At 38.6% G+C, this 6,603-nt stretch overlaps 1 protein-coding gene across 1 annotated transcript in view; it reads left to right on the forward strand.

Annotated features, from left to right (window-relative positions):
• The first annotated feature begins 2,333 nt into the window (after window positions 1–2,333).
• Window positions 2,334–6,603, forward strand: part of Sgcd (sarcoglycan, delta (35kDa dystrophin-associated glycoprotein)) — a 546,765-nt gene continuing 542,495 nt past the window's right edge. The window contains exon 1 of the mRNA XM_013508746.1: window positions 2,334–2,406. The gene's annotated coding sequence lies outside the window, so the exon portion shown is untranslated. The remainder of the gene's footprint in view (window positions 2,407–6,603) is intronic.

A 6,603-nucleotide genomic window follows, 5' to 3' on the forward strand; every position in this document is an offset into this window, starting at 1 on the left:
TCTTAGAAGACGTAGGTTGTGAGGAAACAGGTTCCCAGAGGAAAGAACGGACCATTCTATATACACATGGCAAATGGGGGGCAAAATTGAACTCATATCCAAAGTCTTTGATGAAAAGTCTTAAATCTTTTTCCTTCATGTATCTCCTCCCTTTCTTCTATCTAACCCTAGGGTCCTTTTATTCCTTTCCATAGTAAAACAGAGACTGAGATTTCAGAGAAGAAGATATAAAGGCATGGAGGGAAAAGCAGAGAAAACTGGGAGAGATGTAGGGAAATTAGCAATGATTACAATATTAAGATGAAAGCAGAGTCATCCCATATTTGCAACATAGGTTCTTTCCAAGTGTTTAAAAATAGTTTTGGAGTTTTCATTTGTCTTAGATCCATAAATACCATAATCTACGTTTTCTCTGTTACATGCCAGGTCTCACAAATATTGTTTCAATGGTCAACACTAGAAAGCATTCATATAGTCAGCATTACACAGTTGCTAGGAACGCTGGAGATGGAATGCTTTGGGTTCAGTCAGGCTCGGCCACTTATCAGATGAGTGGACTTCGGGAGGATTACTCATGCTTCCCACTTGTTTTTCCAATTGTCTGTTTGGAAGCACATGTCCACTGAGGTCTGTGTTCATGTCAGATGCTGAGACAAGTGGTTGAGAAACAAGACAGACCAGTGATAAAATTCCTTACTGGCGTGGAGCTTATGTTTTTGTTTGGGGAAGGCAAACAATAAATGCGTAGATATGTAATCCACCAGAAAGCACTTCCCAAGTTTTAAGCAGAAAGTGAAATGAGGTCCAGTAAAAATTTATAATTTCTACTGGGTCGTGGTAAGAGACTTTACTGCAAGGTAACATTTGAGCAAATGTGAAACATTGGAGTACAGTCTTCCGGGTAAAGGGAACGGCAAGTTCAAAGCCTTCGACATGACTTAGCAGCATGGTAGAGGAGCAGCAAGGCTGGAGAGGGAGATTTGAGAGAGAGAAGACAGAGACGAGGCAGTGGTAGCAGAGCTGCATCATGCAGGACCTTCTTGGCCACTGTTTCCACTTTGACTCGACCTGCCACGAAATGTTTTAGGCAGCAAAATGTGATTCTCTTACTTGAGATCCGATTGACCATGATCATCGGGACCTGGGAGATCCGCTGTGCAAACACATGGATGTACAATGCCTCGAACCAGGGTGATGGCGAGGAGGTGTCAGCTCCTGTATGTCTTCTGAAGATGGGGCTAGCACAATTTTCTGGTGGAGTGGAGAACATTGGGTGTATATGGAAGAGAACAGGGGAATTGGGGCTTGAAATCTGCGTTAATGGAATTTGTACCGACTGAGAAGGGAAAAAGGAGGAAGAGTGCGCCCTTCTATTGTTTCAGGAAGGAGTTGTTGGTGATGGGGATGGAGTGATGGGCTTCTTACATCTTCTGTGTGGGCTTGTTCCATCTCATGGATCGTTTAGAATTCCTTGCAGTGTTAGTGAATGATTAATTTACAGGGTGACTCTAGAGTTCAGAGACCTAGCTAGACCTTAGTACAAATCTCCCTCTTCTAATTTGCAAGGAGACTCTGGAGTGCAGAGAACTAGCTAGACCTTACTGCAAATCTCAGAGTCTTCACTGTACAAACGACATCTCAAAGATTCAGACTGGAAGGGGCTCACTGGAGAGACGTATGTGCAGAGAAGAGGAGGTTCAAGACTGAGCTTCAAGATGCCCTTATGTTGGAAAGGGAAACTTTGAAAAGATGTGCCAGAGGCGCCTGAAGTGGAGTGACTCATACTAACAGGCAGGACTGGTATCCGAGGTTCCAAATGAGGAACATGTTTCAAGCTGGAGTGAGAAGTTAGCCCTTGGTCTTGCTCTGTCACAGACCAGTATTAAGCATTTGTTTTGTGTTTACTAAGGATTTGTTTACGTCTCTTAATGAAATATACCACAGGAAATGAATAGTATGGGAAATTCACTTTTGTTCTATGATCCTCAGTTTCCCAGTATGTGAAATAAGCAAATTTGACTACTTATGTCCTAAAATATCCTTCCAGCCTTGATCTTATGACACTTTTCTTCACAATTCTTGGATTCACTCAAGCCTGTATCTACTTGGGCATTACACATTTTTTGTGGCAATCTAGAATTTAAAGTATTTTCTGTATAGTTTCTTTTAAGCAAATGGTCTTTAATTTAATGTCACACTATTTTGTTTTTGTTCATATATCTCTTCCTTTTTTCTTGTGATTGTGTAGACGTGGCAGAAACTGCCATCCTCTGGGACCTGGAGAGGCTGTACAGGAACCTCTGTGGATGCGAGGAGAACTGTCCCTGGTGGCCTGAGCAGATTGTCTCAATCCCGATGTTGTCCTGAAATTTTTAACCAAGATTCCAGAAGATTAGCATTCTGAAGGTATGAACTTGGGACTTTAACATCTTCATTTTAAGGAAAATGTGGTACATTTAAAACTATTTAATCACTTCCACAGCTTTTACCCTACCCTTCTTTCTTTAGGTCCTTCCTCCCTTTAAGGAAAGAAATTTTCTTTTGCTACCAGCTTGTGGGTTATGATGAAATAGATAAAGGTACAAGGAAAGAAAATGAAGGAAAGGTGTGTTGAAGCGGTGGCCTGAAGTTAGCGAGACAAAAAAAGCATGCGCAGAGATTCCTGCACGTGTCTCTGATACAAAGGAAAGAAGAATGGGGGTAGATAACTATATGACAAAAGTCTTCAGGTAAAGAGATGAGTAAAGAAATTGTGCCGTGTAATATAGTGTTTATTTCTACACTATTTTCTGGGCTTGGGACACTTCTGGTGAAGTTTTGTAAAGATAAGAGGGCTGTCCTTGTATTTCTATTTATACCCATGCTGGGACAGATTCTGAGTCCAGAGATCTCAATTCACTTTAGTTACAATGATAATCATCATGGTGATAATAATTAGATGCCAAGCAGCAAAGACTGTGTGTATATAACAGGTGTATATGCATATAATTTGTTCAGATGCATCTAATTTCTCTCCTTGTATATGTTTGTGTGTATACATATTTTTGTGTATACAAATGGAGGCTGTGAGGAAGGGATAGACAGACCAAGGCAGAGAGACAGCACTCAGAACTACCATTTAGAAAGTGTTTATTGTGACTCAGATATTGTACTGTAAGCTTTGGAAAAAACACTACGGTATATCAGAAGCACAACTTGTAACAATCACAGGCAATAGGGATTTCTATTCTGGGAAACCAGAGAGGAGATGAAGAAAAATCTTTCTAAGTCTGTGCAGTGAAGAAGGGTCAGGGCCAGATTTATTTTCAGTCTTATTAGAACGTAAGTCTCTGTGTGTATGTGTATAGAATAGTAGGATTTCTTTTCCTGCTGGTTAAAATCCCTGAGGGGAAAATGGTTTTAACATTTCAGGACCACATGGCATATTCATTGGAAATTGTAAGATGTCTTAGGAAATTCCACTGATAACTCATTTGCTGTTCTTTTAATCTCCTTCAAAATGGAAAGAAGAACAAGAAGAAGAAAAAAAACTTCTTATAATCCAAAGGCTTCTGAGGGCTGGGAGAGCAGCACAGGCCAGCTGTTGGGTTGAATCCCTGAGTGTGGCACCAGAGCCCCCCATCGATCCTGCATCTGTGTGGGGTGCAGTGCAGAGCAAATGAAGATCAAATTGGTGTAACCATAGGCCTACTGTCCTTTTAACTCCCCATTTCCCACTGCCAGGATAAGTGCGGCATATGCTTCCAGCTAGTCGTGAATGAACCTTCCTTTGAGGATGAAGCACATACACTTTCTGCTTTCCCCAAATACCACTGAGAAAATGAGTGAGCTCTGATGTTCACAGTGCTCATGTCCTTCCAAAATGTTGCTGGCAGATGGGTGAGAGGTGAGAGGGCATTTCAAACAAACTCTTTCCCTCCTTTATGTAGTGGATTTGTTTTTTTCTTGTTTTCTTAAAATTAAGTTTATAACGGAGATACATTATTTTCCTCTCTTGGATCAAAGGACATCTTTAAAGCAGTTGAGGTATTCTAAGTAGGAATTCATTCCCCATTAACATTATATCAAAGGCTAAACAGGTAACTGAACAATCAGGAAAGGGACGCGGATATACGCTGTGTACCTTTTCTGAGTCCTTGCACAAATATAAACATTCTGTGTAACAGATGCGGGGCTGTGGTGCAGCTACTCTGCCAACACGTCCTTGATCAGTTGGAAAGGGAAGCTGAAAAGCTCTTTTCTGCAGGCCCTAAAATCCTAGAGAAGCTTAGAGGGTTAGGCTGGGGTTCCTATGACTAAGTTCTTGCTTTGACAGTGGTGGTCTCTAATTCAGAATGTTTGTGTTCCGTCAAGCATATTCACCTGATACCAACTAATTAAAATAGACATTCGGCAGTTTTAAAGGACTTGGCTATTAAAAATATTCATGGTTTAGAGACCGATCACCTGTTGAGGGAAGATAAAGTTCTCTCTGATTGCTAAGCAAGGTGTAGGGAGGAGGATGTCTGCTTTGTGGTGCATATTTTATTATAGGGTTCCACTCAGCTGAAGTGCATGGAATGTGTGTAGTTTCCAGGAAGGAAAAAGGAAACGAGGCAATGTTGGTACTATCCATCTACCACAGCGCCCCCTGGTTTCTAGGGTCTGGCAAAGCAAGTGGTTTCCGTGCGCCTTTTGAAGCGAACATAGTGTAAATCAGCGCTTGCAGGACTGGACTTTAGAACAGGCCACTTGACGTTCTATTCAAGCTTCTGCATGAGCAATAGAAAAGCCAATTAATTCCTCTGAGTCAATGTTGTTTAAAGTGTGGTCTATAAAACAGCAGCATCAATGTCATCTAAGCTTATTAGCATGCAGATTCTTGGGTCCTGCCGCAGACTTAGTAAATCAGAACCTGTTAAAGTGGGATCCAGGGATCTCTTTGTCAACAAACTCTACATAATTCATAGACTTTGCTAAAAAATAGCATTAAACCTACTCCTTGACCTCTGAAAAATAAAGGAACTTATGAAATTGTCATGTTTAAAAACTAGGAAGATCTAAGAATTTTAATAATAAGCAGGCTTTAGTGTTTATATATATATAGATAGATATCAATATATATATTGATACACTATATATTTATCAATATATATATTGATACACTAAGTGTATCAATACCTCTATATACATATGCATGTATATGATATCTCAAGAGGGGGAAAAATTTAAAACCCTAGGGAAAATTAAAGATACTTTAGCCATTGTATTTGAAATCTACAAACAAGTAAAAAATACATAAAACAATAAAATTAAACTAGATACCATCATAAAATGGTTGATGAAATGAAATAGTTCTGAAATAAGTACACAGGTATATAGTCTACTAGCTTTCCACAAATGCACCACATCAGTTCAGGAGAGACAGGAATACTGCTACCACAAACAGTGTGGCACAGTTAAATATTGGTATTAAAAATACACAAAAATTCATTTGAGTCAGATCACAGGTGGAAAAATAAAAGATGACACAAGAAAGATATACTGGAAGAAAAGCTAGGATAATTTTGTAACTTCAAGAGGAAAATATTTCTTACAAAGGACACAAAAAGCACCAACCCTAAGAGGAAAAGTAATATGTTGAGCTTCATGAAAATTGCAAGGATCCACTCATCAAAGAAAAAAAAAAAAAAAAAAAGAAAAAGAAAAACCTCATGAAAATGAAAGGGAGAAAATATTTGTAATATGTGTATCTAAACATCTATCTTATACATAAACAAACACTTGAGAAATTTAAGACCTGAAATGATCAATAAATATGACAAATTGTGCTAAACATCATTTATTATCACAGAAAATATGAATTAAATTACAAGGATGTACTACTACGTACCACTAAAAGTAACAGGACTGTCAGTACTCTGGATTAACAGGATGTAGAACGACTCTTAATTCTCACAGATGACTGGAGACATTCTAAAATGATCCAATAGCTTTCAAAAGCAATGCAGCATTTTCTTTTAAAGATATGTGCAATGTCCTTTTAATCAGACAAGAAATTCCACTCTTATTAGCTTTAATTGTAAAAATCACAAGGCTGAAAGTAACTCAGAGGCCCATCAACAGCAATTAAATTGACTCTAATGTATTTATAAGTGAAATAACAGGAATATACATACATAATAACACAGAGCACAGGAAGTGAAAGATGCCAAAGATGAAAAAGTATATCCGTTGTGTGATTTCACTGACAGGAACTTACAGAATAGAACTAACCTACAATGATAGAGCTCAACGCAATGCTTCTTCTGGTGGGGATGGCCTTGGATGTGTGCGTAAGGGAAATTTCTGAGATGATGGAAATGTTCTGTGCTCTGATATGCACTCACCAAAAGTGACTAAATCACATACTCAGTAAGCATTTCACTGCATATAAATTATACCTCCACTTTAAAATACATTAAATCATTTTATTTTTTAAAAAAGAAACTTCCATTAATTGAGCACATGGTCCAAAGTGCTTTTTTAAACACATAACTCATTTTATCTCTGAAACACCTCTCTGAGGAAAGTATTATCATTCCTGATTTACAGCTAAGAAGGCTTGTATTGAGAAAAGTAATG

This window comes from Chinchilla lanigera, unplaced genomic scaffold (assembly GCF_000276665.1).
Source record: "Chinchilla lanigera isolate Chin_1 unplaced genomic scaffold, ChiLan1.0 scaffold00007, whole genome shotgun sequence".
NCBI classification, from domain to species: Eukaryota; Metazoa; Chordata; class Mammalia; order Rodentia; family Chinchillidae; genus Chinchilla; species Chinchilla lanigera.